Source organism: Apodemus sylvaticus, chromosome 3 (assembly GCF_947179515.1).
Source record: "Apodemus sylvaticus chromosome 3, mApoSyl1.1, whole genome shotgun sequence".
Classification (NCBI taxonomy): domain Eukaryota; kingdom Metazoa; phylum Chordata; class Mammalia; order Rodentia; family Muridae; genus Apodemus; species Apodemus sylvaticus.
The window spans coordinates 93,593,864-93,617,619 of NC_067474.1; the positions used below are offsets into that span (position 1 = coordinate 93,593,864).

At 38.8% G+C, this 23,756-nt stretch overlaps 1 non-coding gene and 1 pseudogene across 1 annotated transcript; both read left to right on the forward strand.

The window, feature by feature from the left end:
• Nucleotides 1-449: 449 nt before the first annotated feature.
• On the forward strand, nucleotides 450-589 carry LOC127681908 (small nucleolar RNA SNORA48). The gene has a single exon (XR_007977250.1). It is a non-coding gene; the product is annotated as a small nucleolar RNA SNORA48 (small nucleolar RNA).
• Nucleotides 590-950: 361 nt separating this feature from the next.
• LOC127680276 (60S ribosomal protein L19-like) overlaps nucleotides 951-23,756 on the forward strand; it is a 42,992-nt pseudogene continuing 20,186 nt past the window's right edge.

Sequence of the window (23,756 nt, forward strand, 5' to 3'; positions counted from 1 at the left end):
TCACAAAAAATTTCACGAAACTTTTTACTCTCTTCCAGATGAGGTTTAGCAGGCACTAAGCCCAGTTTGTATTTAGTGATGTACGGAAGGCTCAGTTATAAACATTTGTCAATATTAAGTATCTTGAGGAGGTGTGACACAGGAACAGCAACACTGCTATGGCCCAGCCTGTGCTATCTTGAATAGGATGATAGGCTAAATTGTGTTCTGCCTCACTACTTGCCTTGGGTTTGATGGAGTTCTGAGTGGTACTGTAATAGAGCTGCAGATCTCCCTGTAGCCCATACTTATGTCTTCTCACCCCTATGAGAAAGGGTCACTTCTATCACTGCCATCTCTGTTGAGAAAACCTGCATGAACAGGTTGCATTAGTAGAGTCACGAGGCCTGTATAGAATCAACAACTAGTTGGTGAAATGTCACCCATAGAAATACATATGCTCCTTCCCCTCCCTTTGCAATGGGCAAAGTGATACCTTGTTGGTGGTATTTTTATATCATTCATAGGCAGAGAAAATGGCAGTCCCTTATTCATCCTAGCTTGATGCCTGGGTTGGTGATTAAGGCTGTTTTATGTTTAGGACACATAAAAATGAAATTAAATCAAATATACAGGAAGGACAGAGCAAGAGGAGGAAGATAGAAGACAGAGACCTTCTAGTCCTATGTGCTACGTGGTGAGGGTGAGGAAGACTTGCCAAACCCATGGTATATGTGGGCCATAGACATACAGAGGCCTGCCAACCACCACCCAGCCCAGTGAGAGAGGATAAAGACAGAGAGCTGCACTCCTTTGTCTGCTTGCTGGCATGCCAAGCAGTATGACAGAATGTCACTCAAGGACCCACCAATCACATGGCCCTTCTGCAGTGAGCAACCACAAGGAACAAGTATATGGCAGACAAGTATATGGGAGAGAAAACAGAGTGGAGCAGCTTGAGCCTTGCAAAAATGGAAAGGAATTGCCTGCTGTGGGTGGCCAGCTCACCACCTGGGGCCTTGGTGAGATTCCAGCCCAAGCTGCTGCTGACAGCCATGTTAAGGTTCATGGCTGTGCAGCAGCAGAGGTTAATGTTGGTGTCTGTGGCTCATATTACCACTATAGAACATGGGGATGTCCTTGGTCCCGGCAAACACTGTGGACCACATGAATGTCCAGAACTGGCCCCTCCCCTCACTAGCTGCAGTGCCCTAGAGTTGGTCTAGCCTCTCAGCAAAACAGGTCCTGCCCCTCACCCAGGCAGCACAAGAGAGCTGGCCCTAGTGGCAGGGGTGTGGGTGAACAGGCCTGAGGGTGAGAGCTGGAAAGCTGGCCCAGCTGCTCAAAGGCTTCAGCACTTGGGGAAAATGGGCCCAGCTCTTTGACTGGGCAGCACGGTGGAGCTGGCTCTAGAGGCATGGACATGGGGAAGCTGGCTAAAGAGCAGGAGAGCTGACCCTGTCTGCCAATGAAGGCATTCTATCCTGAGAAATGCTGGGGAGCTTGCCCTGGTGGTGCAGATAAGGGATAGAGAGTGAGGCAGCCAGTGTTTGAGAGGGTAGTGTGGATTTCATGAGGTTCCAAAGACAGCCCTTCCTTGGAGAAGAACTGGTGAGGAAATTATAGATTCTAATGAAGGCGAATGCCCAAGTTAAATCATCACAGAGGCACTGCGGTCCCAAGGAGCTGACTGTCCTTCAGACTCTGAAGCATGCTCGGACCAGCTGAGCTGGGGGTATTGTAGGCGCTCATATATCATCACTTGTGTGTGGTTTAACTATAAAACCTTTGTTACAGAACACAAGCTTTCCAGTTCTTCAAAAGATTTTTAATAAATGATTCCCTGTCTTTAAAAAAAATCAGCTTTGGAGGTTTAAGGGAATAGCTCAATGGTAGAGGTTTTGCCTAGCAGACTGAAGGCCTTTGGTTCACGCTCTTGAACTGCCAAAATGGTTAAAAATATAAGGAGATTCATTATCAAGAAGAATAACAGTTTTCCAAATAAGAAACTACTTGAGTCCTTCATGCTAAGGAGTGCTGAGAGCTTTACGTAGGTGTGTGCTCCCTTCTGCTCACCTACGAAATCATAGTCAATTTCTTTTCATGTTCAAGAGGGGATCTTTTCATTATTTGAATTTATGTAAATGTATTTTAATGGTTGACTTTACTGTATATTTTAGTATCAACGGGTCCCTGTGAAGATATATTTTTCAATTAAGACAGAAAACAGAAGTCTCTTTCTATGAAAATGCATGTAATTATGTTTTGTTCAACATTCTCAAGAGTGTTTAAATACTCCCATGATAAAGTTCCATGAAATCGGCAAGTAAATGGAAGTACAACCCTTAACACTGTTTGTTTCATTTCCTAAGTACCCATTCATTTGCTATAGATTTTCCTTTCTAATTTGTTTGATATTTAAGTGAGTAAAAACATCTAAACAGACTTTCATTGGATTTGGTTACTTGGAGGAGGGGTGAGATAATGGGAGATGGATAGTCACTAGGAAAAGGACTTCTGAGCAAGTACTACTAATGCACATAAATGGATTTGCTTCAAGTACTTAATGGTCTTTCAAGATATTTCCTAAAATAAACACAAAAATGGTCAGTCTACAGCAGTTGACAAAGAATGAAATAAATGAAATTTAATTATTATTTATACCTAGCAACTATGTCAGAAAATTGGAGATTGGCTAAATGGAGACATTTCTGGTTAGGATTTTGCTATTTCTTTTTTTTTTTTTGGTTTGGTTTTGTTTGCTGATGTAGTTCTTGTCTTGTTTCTTTGCAACAGGGCTTTACTATGTCCCTAGGCCTGGCCTCAAATGAGATTGCTATACTTGCTTGTCACCTACACTGCATCTGAACTCAATGAAAAGCTACTGGTTGAACACACCTGCAAGGGACTTTCCCACTTTAAATATGACAGGATGTCTGGTAGCAGCCTACATGAGGACATGGGCAAGGTCCATCTTCCCTGCCGGCTTGCTCTCACTCTCACTTGCCAGTCCACCTCCCCCACCACTGAAGCATTTTTTTGGTGGTATTAGAACCAACTTATTTTGAATCCCAGTGTAGACAGACTGAAGACCAGCAGCGTTCCAGGACTCCAAACACATACTGAAACTACTGAGACATCTAGCCTTATGGACTGCACAACTGCCTAATTCTCAGCCTTTCTAGGTAAGCCATTCTGTAAATCCTCATATAAATGTATATATTCTATAAGTTGTGTCCCTTTAGATAACAGACTGTCGTACCAAGTGTAGGTCTTGTCTCTGATCCTAAAATTGTGAAAAATGCATCATGAACATGTGGTTCCTAGCACAAGGGTAGCACCTCTGCTAAGATGGAAGCCTTTCAACACTAACACTTTGGCTCCTTTTAAGTGCCTGTTTTCAACTCCCTTTCATACAGCCCTTGCAGATTCTGCTGAGGAGTTTAAAGTACCATTTTCTTTCTTCTTCTAGTATGTTGGTGTGGCGCCTGGGACCAGTGAAGATTAAGAGTTGGACCAAGTTGTGTCCAAACCTTGTCATGAGATCTGCAAGAGTAAGATTGCTCCCCTCATCACCTGGCCCATGGTAGGTAGACCTAGGCCTGTGCCCCCACCTTTGACTCAATGGAGGAGATCATAGTGCCTGGTAGCCAGGTTAAAATTCCTCTTCCATTAAACACCATATCAGGTGACACCTGAAATTCCTCCTTATGCAAATGAGGCATCCCAAACACTTTGACTCAGGTCAATGACCTACACTCACCCCCTCCATAGCCCCAACTCACCCCCGCAAAGTTTTAAATAGCCTTTACCCTCCCATTAAAATGAGCTGTTGCACTGAAGCTGCCTGAAGTGTTAGTTCTCACAGTGCTCACTACAGCTTGAGGTCTCTTGGTCTCCTTTATGTTGCCTCATTCTACCCACTCAGGATCCACCAGTTGGGAAGATAGAGTCTGCACAGCATCTTGGTATCACATTTCTCTTGTCACTGTGGTCTGGTCACCTCAACACAAGTCTTTGCAGGTATCTTCAGGCTAGGTAGGAGGACAATCTGCACTTGGAATGTAAAAACATAGGGTTGGAGGCTATAGCACGAACTTGTAAGTCTGCTCCTGACATTCTGGGCACCATAAGTGGTACTTAAATTTCAGAGATCAGACTGTGGTATTTCTTCATTGTAACTCTAATACTGGGATGAAGTGAAAGTTTCTTTGCCCTGAGACTCACTCACCAGTCTATAAATGTTAGGATGTTTGTTTGTTTGTTTGTTTTGCTGTTTTTTCTTTAATTCAGATAAAATAGTTAGGATAAAGTTCACCTATCACATCAAAATACACCTATCACACCAGCACCCATGAAGCTAAAACAGGAGAATTCCAAGTAAAGAGTAGGCCAGGCCTCATAGAAATTTAATGTCATAAGAATCCGAAAATAAAGAAAAGAACGAAGCCTTAATCTGCTAGTTTGCAGGAAAGTTTATTCAATGAATGAAGTAAACACTAAAATGTGAGTAGCCCTTGTTAATAATTTTTCTGTTGTTTTTATTCTTATTTGTTTGTTTATTTGTTTTAGCATGACTAATGGAAAAAATGTAACATTTGACTAAAAAAAAAATCCATCCAAGTAGATATTAGGTTCAACAGGACCACAGCAAGAACATCTGTAATTTAGCTGGCAGGCAAGTTTGAGTATTTAACGGTAGTGGCTTTCAAAGCTTTATCTCTGTTTGGAAGGCTTATTGAAACAGTCTCTACTGACCTTCTGTCATAGCATAGGCATCACTGTGTATTTAGTACAGACAGCTTCCTGCTGTCTGGAAAAAAATAAAAACGAGTTCCAATCAAGAAGTGAAACCATATAAAACAAAAACGTGAATGTGAGGCTTAAAACTGTTTTTGTTTTGTTTGTTTGTTTGATATTTTTCTAATTACACTACTAAGAAGGCAAGAAAAACTTTACGGTCTATAAAGCAGACATACAATAGACTTCCATGAAATGATTACATATTTAAAATGTGGAGAAATAGGATTTCCTAGATTTCTGTGGAGGAGAGGCTTGAAATCAAGATTGGTAAGTTCACATACAATGGGCCTGCTAGACTGCCCAATGTGTGAATCAATATTGCAAGATTGGATGCTAAATAACTGCTCTTCAACCTAGTCCACACAAGTATAAACAAGAACATAGCAAATGACTAAGAAATTATTGCCAGACTATATTTCCAGAACTCTTGAAATTATTTCACACAGTATACTACACCTATCTAATCTTACAGGGAATGGGAAATTTGGAAGTAAGAACACTATCTGATAACTTCATTTCAAACTATATTAAAACTTGGATTATCAAAGGAACATGTTTGTTCCTAAAAGAAATAAGCAAACCAAGCTTATTCTAGATACCATAACTACAATCTTCTAGTTGCATGAGTTCCAGGCAGGTGGTTTGCCAAGACCACACCCACCCATGCCTCCATAACACCAAGACTGGAAAATCCCTCCCAGTTACAAGCCCTTCAAGGTCTATCTTAAAAAGATTAATAAGGTTTAATTTAACCAAAAAACAACAGAGTCTACTGTTGAAGTATGTTTCTTTGTCTTTGTTTTAACAATATAATTATTTATCTGATAAAAGCTCTTTAAAATAAATTTAAAATGTATTATTATTAAAATAATGAGCTTTTTGAAAATTTTAAAAATTGTATTTTTATGTATTTAATTGTCCAGCAAAAGTTTTTTTAAAAGATTTATTAATTTATTTTTTGTACGTGAGTACACTGTTGGTCTCTTCAGACACACCAGTAGAGGGCACCAAATCCTATTACAGATGAGCTGTACATGAGTCACCATATGTTTGCTCAGAATTGAATTCAGGACCTCTGGAAGAGTAGTCAGTGCTCTTAACTGCTGAGCCATCTCTCCAGCCCCATAGTTTTATTAACTACCCACTATGTGGTGGTCAGAGAGCAACTCAGACATTTTTATTGCAGAATGAAAAACCAACAAGTAAGCAGGCAATTCAGTATGTGCTGTCTTGTGTGATAACGGCCAAATGGTGACACTTCCTTTTAACTATTGGGCTTAGATTGAAGCTGAGACTATTCAGGAGAGTCATTCTAGTCTAGGTGGGTAGTAGAGTACTTTGTAAAGGAAATGGAGAAGCAGATGAGAGAAAGGAAGGCATCCCAAATAATGTGTGCTCATAACATTTTGAACCAGCCCACTGAAGAATGGAGACGTTAGAATGATTTGAGCTGGTGGATACTGAACATGGGACATTTCGTAATATTTCCCACAACAGGACCATCACAAAAGTTAAAACTGATGGGATAAGTCTGTACTGGACTGACTAATGCCAATCTAAAAGAAAGGCCAAAATAACTCAGTAATGGACACTCTTATGTGCATTCCATAAACAGGATTTTGAGATTTGAGATCATGTGCAATGTTTCCAACTGAAGCAGTCTCTGCTGTGCTCTGGGAAAGATGCAGAAGGTACCCATGCACTGAGCAACAGAGCTTAATGAAGGGATAGTTTGCAACAATGAGGGTGAATGTGCCAATATCAGCATAGTCCCATCCAGAGAGGAAGTGTTTACTATAAGTCTGCTTAAAAATGATGAAAAGAGCAAGTATTAAAATGCAAATAGAAGACTGTGTGTAGGAAGGATCTTTGAGGAGCTATTAGAGGAAAGTCCCTTAATCAGTGTGGGTGGCAAAAGGAGCTAAAATCTTAGAAAATGTTATTTGAAAATGGAGACATACAACTACAAGGTAGAGGGTAACAAGAGGATGGGGGAGGGTGTCCATAAGTTTGGTCATAAGTCTAAAGTGTGGTGAGAAAAGTGGACAGATCTAAAGAAGCAAATATGACAAGTAGAAAAGCGAGAGCCAAACTTGAACTCAAGCCTGATTGTGTGTTTCCTATTCCCAGAACATTAGAATATGACTGTTTAAAAAAGAAAAAAAAATGCATCAAGTTAGATTAAGCAAAAACAATAGTGGATACTGGCAAGGTATATTTATTTGCCTTTATTTTGATAATATAATTATTTATCTGATAGGAGATTAAAATAATACCCGAATTTTTGAAATTTTGAAAAGTTGTGTTTTCAAAAGTGATTTTTGCCAAGACTGTAGAGATGGCTCACTGGCTAAGAGCATGTTTTGCCCTTGCAGAAACACAAGTTCAGTTCCTGGCACCTACATGTTGGCTCACAACCATGTTCTATTACAGTTCCTGAAGATCTGAAAACTTTTTCTGAATCCCTTGTGTGATGGCTACTTTTTGTCAGTTTGAATAAATCTGGAATGAACTACAGTCATTAAGTAGAGGGCACAACCTAAGAGGTAGGAAGATGATAAACCTTCAGGCCTAATCCTGAGACAGAAAGACACATGCCTTTAATCTGGGCCACACCTTTTGCTGGACGCTGACATAAGAACATGGAAGAAGGACACTCTTGTTCTTTTCCTCATTGCCCTAGCTTTGATAGCACATCCATTTCTTCACTGGCACTGGAGACTACTTCTTCAGAATTCCAGCATATACAGAAGATCAGTTGAGACACTCAGCCTTGTGAGATTGAGCAATTGCTAGATTCCTGGGCTGTCACTGTCTATTCACAGCTAGTCATTGTTCGATTAGCTGTACTGCTCATTTTCATTCCAATAAATTCCATATATATACATATATATACACAGTGTGTGTGTGTGTCTGTGTGTATATATGTAGTATATCCATGTGTGTGTGCGTGTGCATGTGTGTGTGTGTGAGAGAGAGAGAGAGAGAGAGGGAGGGGAGAAAGGGAGAGAGGGAGAGAGGGAGAGAGAGAGAATTCCTTAAGTTCTATGACTCCAGAGAACCCTGACTGATGTAAAGTCCAAGAGGCACATATGTAGTGCACATACATACATGAACTCAAAATACTCATGTTCGGAAATCTTTGACACTCCAACATAGAGTAAACTTAAGTTAATAGTATACACAGAGTACAAATGAGAAATCAGAGAAGGAAGGAAGGAAGGAAGGAAGGAAGGAAGGAAGGAAGGAAGGAAGGAAGGAAGGAAGGAAGGAAGGAAGACAGAAAGAGAGAAGAGAGAGAGGGGGAGAGAGAGAGAGAGAAATGTCAACTCTTGGCTATTCAGAAACTCTAGCATAGAATTTGAACTATAAAATATGTTCATATACTCTCACAAAGATGCAATTGTCTTGGTGCTTTAAGAAATTACTTAAAATAAAGAATTTATATGTGTTTTAAATATAAATGACTATTACAATGCCTTGAATCTCATATTACAATTTCCAAGATAATTAAAATAAGTGCAATTGTAATTTTTTAATTTACTAATTTTTCAGTGTAAAATGCCTTAGGTGAAGATATTTTATTTCATTTTCTTTTGAAGTACTAAAATATACCTTCCTATTCCTATTTTCAATAATTTTAACATTTAGTTTTTGCATTACCCTTTAGATAATTTTAATCAAAGTTTTAATTGCATACTTTATTTCCAAAGATGATATTCAACCTAATGAAATATGATATGTGATATCATTTTTAAAGCTATAGGTCATAGTGATTTTAGTAGAACAGAAAATCATTTTTCATGAAGTATACTTTATATAATGACTAGAAAGATAAAAAACATTGATATGCAAAATAAAACACAGATGAGCTCAGCAGAAACAATAGTTGTTTTACCTCTTTCAAGGCAGAACCTAGTTAATATGCACAATTATCCAAATTCCTTAAGCCTACTTTATCTTTCAAAATTGAGAAAGTTAAAATTCATGTTCCATGACTATCTCTCAAATTCTGAAATCTGTGATTCCTGGAATTAAGATAGCCATCTCTGCAATTAAATATAACTCACCAGTAGTGAAGAAGCAAAGACCCATGCCTTTCTGCACTGAGATGTCTTAACTAAATTTTAAAACTATGAAACTGCAGATATGGCTCAGTCAATAAAGTACTTGAAATGAAAGCATGATTTTTAGTTTCCGAAACCCATGTGCAAATTATTACGTGACAGTATGTGACTATAACCCAGCATTGAGAAAGGGCAAAGAGGAAAATCCTTGGAAGTTACTGGTCAGTGAGTCTCGCTGAATTGCCATATTCCTGGATTAGTGAGAGACCCTACCTCAAAAAATAATGTTGAGAAGACATAAAAGATACTCAATGTCTACCTCTGATTTCCAGATGCATGTGATCCATCACACACACACACACACACACACACACACACACACACACTTCATTAATAGGAGAGGGGAATTTTTGCTTGAAAAATGACTACAAAGGACACAGCACTACTATGGGGTCAGAATGATCTGATAGTTACACATTTCAATTCAGCATAAGCCATACAGAGATAAATCATTCTAAAACTTCTGGCTAGCTTTCATGGTACAAGAAGATGCTTATAAAAACCACAGGAGAGAGAAAGACAATCTTACCAGTGTCTGCACAATGTACATTACAATACCATCCTGACAGGCAAGCTGTGACACTGATACTAAAATGGCCTAAACCTTATGGCCTAACCAACCACTTCTTGGTTGGATGTGAGGCCTCTTCCAAAAGAGGCAATTCATTTTTGGCGCTCTAAAACTTGGTTGAAGCCAAAGGCTGGGGAAATCAGAAACCAACAGGGAAACTTACTACTCCAATTTTGTCAAATGCTCATACTGATAAACTGCCTTCTAAATATTTGTGCTTATGTCCACAGATTAGTGCTGCTCTCAGCCTTTGTCAGAGAAGCTATTTTTTAACACTGAGAGATGTAATTTGTATTCATAGGGAATTTATAGCTCTTAGGAAAATGACAAGACTCTAACATCATCAGAGCACACATACTGACATGAATCAATCCAAAAAGCATGTAAACAGCAAAGTCAAATGTGATTTTCAAACACAAGAATTAAAGTAATTATATTCAATATTCTAAAGAATACTAAGGGAGGTAATGACATGATTAGAAAACAAGGACTCACAGGAAGACCACAGAAAATATGGAATACAGAAATGATTTTTATAACACATCAGAAAATGTTAAATAACAGAATAAACATAGCCAAATCCAATTAGCCAAGTTAACTATCAGTGAAATAGAAAGGTGATATAGAGACATTTCCAACTGTATGTCATGAATGGTTGAGGGAATTCTGGCATGTAAGGACGCAGAAAAGTAGAAAAAGAAATGTCATAATCTTTATAAACTCAAACACCAAAAAACTAATACACACACAAACACACACACACATACACACACACACACACACATATATATGTATAAATATATATATCCAATAAATATTCATATATATATGAATATTTATTGGATATTTCCTTTATTTATATTTCAAATGTTATCCCCTTTCCTGGTTTTCCCCCTCCCAGAAACCCCCTATCCCATCTTCCCTCCCTCTGCTTCTATGAGGGTGTTCCTCTACCCACCCCATTGCCACCTCCCTTCCCTTGACTGTCCTACACTGGTGTATCTATCAAGCCTTCATAAGACCAAGGATCCCCCCTACCATTGATGCCTGACAAGTCTATCCTCTGCTTCAAATGCAGAGCCATGTTGGAGCCATGTGTACTCCTTGGTGAGTCCCTCGGAGCTCTGGATATGGGGTCTGGTTGATTGATATTTTTCTTCCTATGGGTTTTCAAACTCCTTTAACTCCTTCAGTCCTTTCTGTAACTCTTCCATTGGGGACCCCACAGTCAGTCCAATGGTTGGCTCAAGCATCTGCCTCTGTATTTGTAAGGGTCTTTCAGGGCATCTCAGGAGACAGCTATATCAGTCTACTTTTAGCAAACATTTCTTGGCATCCACAATAGTGTCAGGGTTTGTTGACTGTATATGGTATGAATCCCCAGGTGGGACAGTCTCTGGAGGGCTTTCCTTCAGTTTCTGCTCTACACTTTATCTCCATATTTGCTCCTATGAGTATGTTGTTCCCCTCCTCAGAAGAACCAAAGCACCCAGACATTGGTCTTCCTTCTTCTTGAGCTTCATATGGTCTGTGAATTGTATCTTGGATATTAGGAGCTTTGGGGCTAATATCCACTTATCAATGAGTGCATATCATTGATTGGGTTACCTCACTCAGGATGATGCTTTTTAGTTCCATCCATTTGCCTAAGAATTTCATTAATTCATCGTTTTTAGTAGCTGAGTTTTTAATAGCTTCATTCTGTAAATATACCACATTTTCTGTATCCATTACTCTGTTGAAGGACATCTGGGTTCTTGCCAACTTCTGGCTATTATAAATAAAGCTGCTCTCTATGCACCTATCCTGCCAGGGGAGAACTGCTCTTCTGGAAGGGGTTTGACTCCCATGTTTAAAGGTGAGGCTGCCATCTTCTCTTCAGCAACTGAGCACGCAGGTACAGCCAGAAGCACAGGGAACACCAGAGTGCCAGATCAGCTGGGACAGGGTCCTCCAGAGCACCACCTGCACCCAGCAGCTGGGCAGCACCACAGCCATCTGTGCTCCTATCCTGCCAAGAGAGAACTGCTCTGCAGGGAGTCCCACATTAAGAGGTGAGGCCACCATCTTCTCTCCAGCAACTGAGCAGGTGGGTACAGCCAGAAGCGCAGGGAACACCACAGTACCAGAACAGCTGGGACAGGGACTTTCAAGGCCCCACCTGCACCCAGCACTCTGTGCCAGGGGTGCTGAGACAGGCTTGCAGGAATACAGGAGGGACAAGCATCAGCCAGAGACAGCAGGACCAACTGACACCAGAGATAACCAGATGGCAAAAGGCAAATGTAGGAATGTTACCAACAGAAATCAAGGCAACATGATACCATCCGAACCCAATTCTTCCACAACAGCAAGTCCTGGATACCCCAACACACCAGAAAAGCAAGATTTGAATTTAAAATCACAGCTCATGATGCCGATATAGGGCTTCAAGAAAGACATAAATAACTCCCTTAATGAAATACAGGAGAACTCAGGTAAACAGGTAGAGCCCTTAAAGAATTACAGGAAAGCACAACCAAATAGGTGAAGGAATTGAACAAAACCATCTAGGATCTAAAAATAGAGGTAGAAGCACTAAAGAAATCACCAATGGAAACAACTCTGAACATTGAAAACCATAGATGGAAAAAACAAGATATTCCATGACAAAACCAAATTTACACAATATCTTTCCATAAATCCAGCTCTACAAAGGATATTAGATGGAAAATGGCAACACAAAGGGGGGAATTACAGCCTAGAAAAAAGCAAGAAGGTAATCTTTCAACAAACCCAAAAGAAGATAGCGAAACAAACATAATTCCACCTCTAACTACAAAAATAACAGGAAGTAACAATCATTTTTCCTTAATACCTTTTAACATCAATGGATTCAATTCCCCACTAAAAATATATTAGACTAACACACTGGATAAGTAAACAGGATTCAGCATTTTGCTGCATACAGAAAACACACCTCAATGACAAAGACAGACACTACCTCAGAGTAAAAGGTTGGAAAACAATTTCCAAGCAAATAGTCCCAAGAAACAAGCTGGAGTAGCCATTCTAATATCAAATAAAATCAACTTCCAACTGAAAGTTATCAAAAAAGATAAGGAATGACACTTCATCCTGGTCAAAGGAAAAAAATTTAAAAGGCTAAGAGAAAGAACAGAAATCAGCGAGTGTGAGAAGGGGGCATCTCCGGGATGGAAGAAGTCTCAAGGAGTTGATAGGTGTAACCCTAGCTGAGAATTCTATCATCAGAGAATATGGATCCTGAAGAGGCTATCTCCTGTAGCCAGGCAAGACTTGCAGTGGAAGGGAGAGGGATAGCAACCTACCTACAAAATCTTATTTGTCCTGCCTACAGGATGTAAAGAGATAAAGATGAAGCTGTGACTGAGGGAACAACCGACCAATGACTGGCCCAACCCAGGACCCATCCCATAGGAGGTAACCAACCCCTGGCAATATTAATGATATTAATGCTTGCAGACTGCTATGCTTGCAGACAGGAGTCTAGCATAATTTTCTCCTGAGAGGCTTCCTCCAGCAACAGATGGGAACAGATGAAGAGACCCCCTAATCAACATCAGACTTGTAGAGCAAGCCAGAGGCATCATGGACACCATAAGACTTACACAATCAACAACCTGGGCCCATGGCTGCGCACAGAGACTGAACCATGAACCAAAGTACCTGCAGGAGTTGGACCTAGCACCCTATACATTTTGGAGCAGATGTACAGCTTAGTCATGTGGTGTCCCTAATAATTGGAGCAGGGGCTCTTTCTGACTCTGTTGCCTGCCATTACATTCCCTTCCCCTACCTGGGTAAACTTCTCTAGCCTCAGCAGGAAAGGATGTGCCTATTCCTGGTTTGACGTGATGTCCCAGGGCAGGGTGTTACCCAAAGAGGGCTCCTCCTTCTAAGAGGAGAAATTGAGGAGGTAATAGTGGGAGGAAGTTTTAAGGTTGACACTAGAAGGAAAGGGAGTGGAGATCAAGATTAAAAGTAAGTAAGCAAATAAATTAATAGGAAATAAAGGAAATAAAAAATAAAGAACAAAAATGCCTGGAAAATATTTTAGAAAATCTAAGACTTTAGAAAAATATAAAAATAACAGCAGAATGAAGGAAACTTAGATACTTAAATTTACCAGGTAGTTTACATAATAAGAATAAATCTAAACATATTCAGTAAAATTTTAAGAACTTCAAAATGAAGAAAACTTTCTATGTTTAAAATAAAGCAAATAAATAAATAAAGCAAAATTAATCATCTTTGTAAAAAGGTTACCAAAAACAATGTGTCTTGCAGAAATAAAATAGTGTAACTATCCAAGACATAAAAAGAAAATAACAAGTTTATACCTGGGTGACTAGACAAGGCAGCACTGAAATACTAGAGTTTAAATAAAGTAATTTTCTACCATTGCAAGACCCAGGATGCTAGTACAGGAAGAAACTCTTTAAACACCATCCATAAAACTTTGGCAAGAAGAATTGGCCCCAAAGATGCTAAAGACAAGGAATCAGTAGGGGGGGAAATCCACCCATTCCACTTCTGACATTCCAAAGTGAAGGCTCACTTTGCTTTTCTTTTTTCTTTGTTTTTTTTTTTGTTTTTTTTTTTTTTTGGTGAATATTTGTACTTTATTTTATTTGGTTTCTTTTGGTTTTTTAAACAGAGTCTCCTTATGTAGCTCTGGCTATCCTGGAAATCACTATGTAGAACAGGATAGACTCAAACATTCCCATATGTTGCAATAAAAGGCACACACCTGGCCTGCTACTTTGTTTTAGAGATCATAATACAGTTACAACATGTCTCCCTTTCCCTTCCTTCACTGCAGACTGTCCTATATACTCCAACTCCTTTCTAAATTCATGGCCTAGTCTTTCACTGATTATCCTTTCACATATTATCCATAATATGAATAAATATTATGAATTCATATACATGTATGATTATAATTATTCATATATGTATATGAATATAACTATTCATACATGTATATGAATATACCTACATTCTTTTTTTTAATTTTTTTTTATTCGATATAATTTATTTACATTTCAAATGATTTCCCCTTTTCTAGCCCCCCCACTCCCCGAAAGTCCCGTAAGCCCCCTTCTCTTCCCCTGTCCTCCCATCCACCCCTTCCCACTTCCCCGTTCTGGTTTTGCTGAATACTGTTTCACTGAGTCTTACCAGAACCAGGGGCCACTCCTCCTTTCTTCTTGTACCTCATTTGATGTGTGGATTATGTTTTGGGTATTCCAGTTTTCTAGGTTAATATCCACTTATTAGTGAGTGCATACCATGATTCACCTTTTGAGTCTGGGTTACCTCACTGAGTATGATATTCTCTAGCTCCATCCATTTGCCTAAGAATTTCATGAATTCGTTGTTTCTAATGGCTGAATAGTACTCCATTGTGTAGATATACCACATTTTTTGCATCCACTCTTCTGTTGAGGGATACCTGGGTTCTTTCCAGCATCTGGCAATTATAAATAGGGCTGCTATGAACATAGTAGAACATGTATCCTTATTACATGGTGGGGAGTCTTCTGGGTATATGCCCAGGAGTGGTATAGCAGGATCTTCTGGAAGTGAGGTGCCCAGTTTTCGGAAGAACCGCCAGACTGATTTCCAGAGTGGTTGTACCAATTTGCAACCCCACCAGCAGTGGAGGAGTGTTCCTCTTTCTCCACACCCTCTCCAACACCTGCTGTCTCCTGAATTTTTAATCTTAGCCATTCTGACTGGTGTAAGATAAAATCTTAGGGTTGTTTTGATTTGCATTTCCCTAATGACTAATGAAGTTGAGCATTTTTTAAGATGCTTCTCCGCCATCCGAAGTTCTTCAGGTGAGAATTATTTGCTTAACTCTGTACCCCATTTTTTAATAGGGTTGTTTGGTTTTCTGGAGTCTACCTTCTTGAGTTCTTTATATATATTGGATATTAGCCCTCTATCTGATGTAGGATTGGTGAAGATCTTTTCCCAATTTGTTGGTTGCCGATTTGTCCTCTTGATGGTGTCCTTTGCCTTACAGAAACTTTGTAATTTTATGAGGTCCCATTTGTCAATTCTTGCTCTTAGCGCATACGCTATTGGTGTTCTATTCAGAAACTTTCTCCCTGTACCGATGTCCTCAAGGGTCTTCCCCAATTTCTTTTCTATTAGCTTCAGAGTGTCTGGCTTTATGTGGAGGTCCTTGATCCATTTGGATTTGAGCTTAGTACAAGGAGACAAGGATGGATCAATTCGCATTCTTCTGCATGCTGACCTCCAGTTGAACCAGCACCATTTGTTGAAAAGGCTATCTTTTTTCCATTGGATGTTTTCAGCCTCTTTGTCGAGGATCAAGTGGCCATAGGTGTGTGGGTTCATTTCTGGATCTTCAATCCTGTTCCATTGATCCTCCTGCCTGTCACTGTACCAATACCATGCAGTTTTTAACACTATTGCTCTGTAGTATTGCTTGAGGTCAGGGATACTGATTCCCCCAGATTTTCTTTTGTTGCTGAGAATAGTTTTAGCTAACCTCGGTTTTTTGTTGTTCCAGATGAATTTGATAATTGCTCTTTCTAACTCTGTGAAGAATTGAGTTGGGATTTTGATGGGTATTGCATTGAATCTGTATAGTGCTTTAGGCAAAATGGCCATTTTAACTATATTGATTCTACCGATCCAGGAGCATGGGAGGTTTTCCCATTTTTTGAGGTCTTCTTCCATTTCCTTCTTCAGAGTCTTGAAGTTCTTGTCATACAGATCTTTCACATGTTTGGTAAGAGTCACCCCAAGATACTTTATACTGTTTGTGGCTATTGTGAAGGGGGTCATTTCCCTAATTTCTTTCTCAGCCTGCTTATCCTTTGAGTATAGGAAGGCCACTGATTTGCTTGAGTTGATTTTATAACCTGCCACTTTGCTGAAGTTGTTTATCAGCTGTAGGAGCTCTCTAGTGGAGTTCTTTGGGTCACTTAGGTAGACGATCATGTCGTCTGCAAATAATGATAGTTTGACTTCTTCCTTTCCAATTTGTATCCCTTTGATCTCCTTATGTTGTCGAATTGCCCGAGCTAGTACCTCAAGTACAATATTGAAAAGATAAGGAGAAAGGGGGCAGCCTTGTCTGGTCCCTGATTTCAGTGGGATTGCTTCAAGTTTCTCTCCATTTAGTTTGATGCTGGCTACCGGTTTGCTGTATATTGCTTTTACTATGTTTAGGTATGGGCCTTGAATTCCTGTTCTCTCCAAGACTTTAAGCATGAAGGGATGCTGAATTTTGTCTAATGCTTTTTCAGCATCCAATGAAATGACCATGTGGTTTTGTTCTTTGAGTTTGTTTATGTAGTGGATTGTATTGATGGATTTCCGTATATTGAACCAACCCTGCATTCCCGGGATAAAGCCTACTTGATCATGGTGGATGATCGTTTTGATGTGTTCTTGGATTCGGTTGGCAAGAATTTTATTGAGTATTTTTGCATCGATGTTCATAAGGGAAATTGGTCTGAAGTTCTCTTTCTTTGTTGGATCTTTGTGTGGCTTTGGTATCAGCGTAATTGTGGCTTCGTAGAAGGAATTGGGTAGTGTTCCTTCTGTTTCTATTTTGTGGAATAGTTTGAAGAGTATTGGTGTTAACTCTTCTTTGAAGGTCTGGTAGAATTCTGCACTGAAGCCATCTGGTCCTGTGCTTTTTTTGGTTGGAAGACTTTCTATGACTCCTTCTATTTCTTTAGGCATTATGGGACTGTTTAGATGGTCTAGTTGGTCCTGATTTAATTTTGGTATTTGGTATCTGTCAAGGAAATTGTCCATTTCCTCCAGATTCTCCAGTTGTGTTGAGTATAGGCTCTTGTAGTAGGATCTGATGATTTTTTGGATTTCCTCAGTTTCCGTTGTTATATCTCCCTTTTCATTTCTAAGTTTGTTAATTTGGATACTTTCTCTGTGCCCTTTGGTCATTCTGGCTAAGGGTTTATCTATCTTGTTGATTTTCTCAAAGAACCAGCTCCTGGTATTGTTGATTTTTTGTATGGTTCTCTTTGTTTCTACTTGATTGATTTCAGCCCTGAGTTTGACGATTTCCTGCCTTCTACTCCTCCTGGGCGAAATAGCTTCTTTTTGTTCTAAGGCTTTCAGGTGTGTCATTAAGCTGGTAATGTATGCTCTCTCCATTTTCTTTTTGGAGGCACTCAGGGCTATGAGTTTTCCTCTTAGCACTGCTTTCATTGTGTCCCATAGGTTTGGGTATGTTGTGTTTTCATTTTCATTGTGTTCTAAAAAGTCTTTAATTTCTTTCTTTATTTCTTCCTTGACCAAGGTATCATTGAGTAGAGTATTGTTCAGTTTCCACGTGTATGTGGGCTTTCTGTTGTTTCTGTTGCTATTGAAGACCACTTTTACTCCATAGTGATCAGATAGGAGGCATGGGATTAGGTCGATCTTCTTATATTTGTTGAGGTCTGTCTTGTGACCAATTATGTGGTCGATTTTGGAGAAGGTACCATGAGGTGCTGAGAAAAAGGTATATTCTTTTGTTTTAGGATAGAATGTTCTATATATATCTGTTAAATCTAATTGGTCCAAAGCTTCAATTAGTTTCATTGTGTCCCTGTTTAGTTTCTGTTTTCCTGATCGGTCCATTGAGGAAAGTGCAGTGTTGAAGTCACCCACAATTATTGTGTTAGGTGCAATGTGTGCTTTTAGTTTTAATAAAGTTTCTTTTACGAAAGAGGGTGCCCTTGCATTTGGTGCATAGATGTTCAGGATTGACAGTTCTTCTTTTTGTATTTTTCCTTTGACCAGCAAGAAGTGTCCCTCAGGGTCTCTTTTGATGACTTTGGGTTGAAAGTCAATTTTATCTGATATTAAAATGGCTACTCCAGCTTGTTTCCTGAGACCATTTGCTTGTAAAATTGTCTTCCAGCCTTTTACTCTAAGGTAGTGTTTGTCTTTGACCCTGAGGTGTGTTTCCTGTAAGCAGCAAAATGTAGGGTCCTGTTTACGTATCCATTCAGTTAGTCTGTGTCTTTTTATTGGGGCATTAAGTCCATTGATGTTAAGAGATATTAAGGAATAGTGATTGTTACTTCCTATCATTTTTGACGTTATTTTTTAAATTTTAATGCTTAACTTCTTTTGGGTTTGATGAAAGGTTACTATCTTGCTTTTTCCAGGGTGAAGTTTCCCTCCTTGTATTGGTGTTGTCCTCCTATTATCCTTTTTAGGGCTGGGTTTGTGGATAGATATTGGGTAAACTTGGTTTTGTCATGAAATATCTTAGTTTCTCCATCTATGGTGATTGAGAGTTTTGCTGGATATAGTAGTTTTGGTTGGCATTTGTGTTCTCTTAGAGTCTGCATGAGATCTGCCCAGGACCTTCTAGCCTTCATAGTCTCAGGTGAAAAGTCTGCTGTGATTCTGATAGGTCTTCCTTTATATGTTACTTGGCCTTTTTCTCTTACTGCCTTTAGTATTCTTTCTTTGTTTAAAACATTTGGTGTTTTGATTATTATGTGATGGGAAGTATCAAAATACATTCTTAAATATAACCTGCTCAGTACAAATAATGTTACTAGTATGTGTGTGTTCATGGATGACAACTGGGCAGTGGACAGTCAATTGATGTGTTCTACCTAAAGAAGACCATCTCTCAGAATGCCAGCTTTCCTCAGTTTCCAATAGTTCGTTGTGTAGGGCCGAGACCACTGAGATTTTCTTCATCCAGTTTGGCGTGCTCATTGATATCATACTTGTCCAGCTCACATTTAGACAGTCGTGTTGGTGAGACTTTATCATTATAGCTTCTAATATTACTTAGAGACCCAGTCTTACAGCTTGTACCCTGATCCTCTGGTTTTTACATCTTTCCTAAGGTTTCACAACATTGTGAGCAAGAAAACCACAACCAATGAAAAGGAAGAGTTGTGAAGCCCAGTCACAAAGGACATATCATTTTGCTTCATAAAACTTTTTCATCCCAGCATTTCAGTACACAGCTAATACTAAGCCAACAGGAGAAAAATCAGGAAAAAGTTCCTTGCACATCTCAAGTCATATAAGTTTAATCTAGTGTCTATTTCACTAGTGATATTCAGCAAATGATATATTAAAACATAAATTTATTTTACTACAATTATATCAGATAAAGTGCAATGTTTTCAGTTCAATGGTAGGTACAAGACAACTGTTTAAAAAAAGTCAAATTCTTTTTCCTTTTACTCCTACATATTTATCAGTCACCTGGCTAGATGCAGGGAATGTGAATCATATGAGCATCTGAAACCTGCGAGAATTATGTTCTGTTGTGTTACATCATGCTAATTTTACATATTATCACAAATCCTAGTCAAATGCTTCTTCTGACTCAACATTGGACTAGAGGCTCTGCTCCAATATTCCTCTATTCTCTCTCCCTTTCCCCAAGGTCATGTGTCTTAGTTAGGGTTTCTATTACTGTGATAAAACACCATGAACAAAAACAACTTGGGAAAGAAAGGCCTTATTTCACCTTTTAGCTTATAAAGCCCATCATCCAGGAAAGTCAGAACAGGAACTCAAGGCAGGAAGATGGAAGTGAGAAATGGTACAGGGGCCATGAAGGAGAGCCGCTTTCTGGCTCTCTCCCAATGGCTTGTTTATCCTGCTTTCTTACAGCACTCAGGACCTGTGACATCACCCACAGTGATCAGGGCACTTCCACAGATATAACTACTTTAAAAAATGTGCCACATCTTTGCCCATAAACAAATCTACTGGGGCATTTTCTTAGTTGAGGTTTCCACTTCCCAAATGACTCCAGCTGCATGTCAAATTGACATGAAACTAGTTAGCACATCATGGAAAATCAGTTTTAAAGTATAAGCTTCCCTAAGCCAACTAGTTTCAGATATCAGAACATATAAACTAAAATCAGAATATATTGTATACTTCCTAGATAAAATACAGATTTTTCTTTACACAGAGTCTGGAAAACACACATTTTTATTGACATCTCCCAAAGTGACACAGACAACCATCTGTGCAATTTAGAGCTTAAAATGACTGTTTCCATCATTATGGTAAGATACATATAGTTTTCTGTTTTCCTGGTCAATGTTTCTTACTCTTGTTTACAATAAACAAAAGTACCCTATTTGTCTGGGAAGGGCTAGGTATGAGGAAAGAGTTATCACTGTTCCCAGCAGCTCTTTAGAGATAGTCATATGGTTCCCATTTTAAAGGTTATATATTTTACTTTTCTTTTGTATATAATTACTTTTCTTCCTTCCTTTCTCTCCCTGCAGCCCCTCCCTTGCAATCTTCCATTATACTCTCAAGCTCACACACATAATATAGAAATACAGATTAACATAAATATAATTAGATAAATATATATATATATATATATATTTACATATGTATGTTTATGCATATGTACTTAGGAATATATAAATATACATTTATATTTTATAAACTGCTTGGTGAATATAGTACCTGTATGTATATGATCTCAGGGCTGACCACTTGGCATTAGATAATATTAGATAAACCCTTTTACATTGTTAGGAAGAATTGTTCAAAAGACTCCCAAAACACTAAAGATTATTGCTGTTGCCCTTGCTTATTTCGCACAGGTGGATGGTAAGCACGCAGTGATGAAGATGCCATGTACTTAACATGGGCCCCAGAAGAGCTATGCTATGTTTACTTCCTTAACTGACTTGAAAATAGATTGAGATTTCAAAATCAGAACTATGAATTATTTCTGAGCAAGTCACATGTAGAAGTAAAATAATTACAAGAAGATAAAAGGAATTGTTTTAAAATAATCATTAAATTCACTGAAAGTAGTGAATGAAAAACTTCAAAACACAACATATACAATTTGAAGCAGCAAATTCACTATGGTAATTTTAAAATATCCCATTAACAATGAGTGATTTGCCTTCTTTCAAGTGTGCATGGAATCTTACTAATCTTAAATATGTTCTAGCTCATAAATCAGGCATTTTCTCAATTTCATACATTAAGAACTATACAATATGGAGGTCCTTGATCCATTTGGATTTGAGCTTAGTACAAGGAGACAAGGATGGATCAATTCGCATTCTTCTGCATGCTGACCTCCAGTTGAACCAGCACCATTAGTTGAAAAGGCTATCTTTTTTCCACTGGATGTTTTCAGCCTCTTTGTCGAGGATCAAGTGGCCATAGGTGGGTGGGTTCATTTCTGGATCTTCAATCCTGTTCCATTGATCCTCCTGCCTGTCACTGTACCAATACCATGCAGTTTTTAACACTATTGCTCTGTAGTATTGCTTGAGGTCAGGAATACTGATTCCTCCAGATTTTCTTTTGTTGCTGAGAATAGTTTTAGCTATCCTGGGTTTTTTGTTGTTCCAGATGAATTTGATAATTGCTCTTTCTAACTCTGTGAATAATTGAGTTGGGATTTTGATGGGTATTGCATTGAATCTGTATATTGCTTTTGGCAAAATGGCCATTTTAACTATATTGATTCTACTGATCCATGAGCATGGGAGGTTTTCCCATTTTTTTTGAGGTCTTCTTCCATTTCCTTCTTCAGAGTCTTGAAGTTCTTGTCATACAGATCTTTCACATGTTTGGTAAGAGTCACCCCAAGAAGCCAGACACTCTGAAGCTAATAGAAAAGAAACTGGGGAAGACCCTTGAGGACATCGGTACAGGGAGAAAGTTTCTGAACAGAACACCAATAGCTTATGCTCTAAGATCAAGAATTGACAAATGGGACCTCATAAAATTACAAAGTTTCTGTAAGGCAAAGGACACCATCAAGAGGACAAATTGGCAACCAACAAATTGGGAAAAGATCTTCACCAATCCTACATCAGATAGAGGGCTAATATCCAATAAATATAAAGAACTCAAGAAGATAGACTCCAGAAAACCGAACAACCCTATTAAAAAATGGGGTACAGAGTTAAACAAAGAATTCTCACCTGAAGAACTTCGGATGGCGGAGAAGTATCTTAAGAAATGCTCAACTTCATTAGTCATTAGGGAAATGCAAATCAAAACAACCCTAAGATTTCATCTTACACCAGTCAGAATGGCTAAGATTAAAAATTCAGGAGACAGCAGGTGTCGGAGAGGGTGTGGAGAAAGAGGAACACTCCTCCACTGCTGGTGGGGTTGCAAATTGGTACAACCACTCTGGAAATCAGTCTGGCGGTTCTTCCGAAAACTGGGCACCTCACTTCCAGAAGATCCTGCTATACCACTCCTGGGCATATACCCAGAGGATTCCCCACCATGTAATAAGGATACATGCTCTACTATGTTCATAGCAGCCCTATTTATAATTGCCAGATGCTGGAAAGAACCCAGGTATGTATCCCTCAACAGAAGAGTGGATGCAAAAAATGTGGTATATCTACACAATGGAGTACTATTCAGCCATTAGAAACAATGAATTCATGAAATTCTTAGGCAAATGGATGGAGCTAGAGAACATCATACTAAGTGAGGTAACCCAGACTCAAAAGGTGAATCATGGTATGCACTCACTAATAAGTGGATATTAACCTAGAAAACTGGAATACCCAAAACATAATCCACACATCAGATGAGGTACAAGAAGAAAGGAGGAGTGGCCCCTGGTTCTGGAAAGACTCAGTGAAGCAGTATTCAGCAAAACTGAATTGAAAGTGGGAAGGGGTGGGTGGGAGGACAGGGGAAGAGAAGGGGTCTTACAGGACTTTCGGGGAGTGGGGGGCAAGAAAAGGGGAAATCATTTGAAATGTAAATAAATTATATCGAATAAAAAAAAAGGAAAAAAAAAGAACTATAGAATAGGTCCATCAGGTCTGCAAGGATAGCTAATAAAATCTAAGATTTAGATTACATAGAAAAAAATGGAAAGTATAACTTTAAAGAGAAACAAAAATGTAGAAAATTAGAAGAGCTTTACAATTCTAGAAGAAAGGTGTACTCATTTGTGGTCCATACATACAGCTGTGGCACTTAAAAGAGTTGAGCAAGTAGCAAATTTTAAGACTAGTCTGGGCAACACTGCAAGACCTGTAAGAAAAGGTGGAAAAAAATAAATGATATATAGGGAGGAGGAAGGGAAGAGTATGAGAAAGAGAATGAAGGAAGAAATAAAAGAAAAAAGAAAAAGAAAAGATTAAGAATTAACCTAAAATTAAAAGCAAAAACCGAAATACCACAATAGCTTTTCCACTGTTCTTAAACAAGGAAGATTCAGTATCAATATCTCAGAAATTTCTTCCAGATGACAAAAA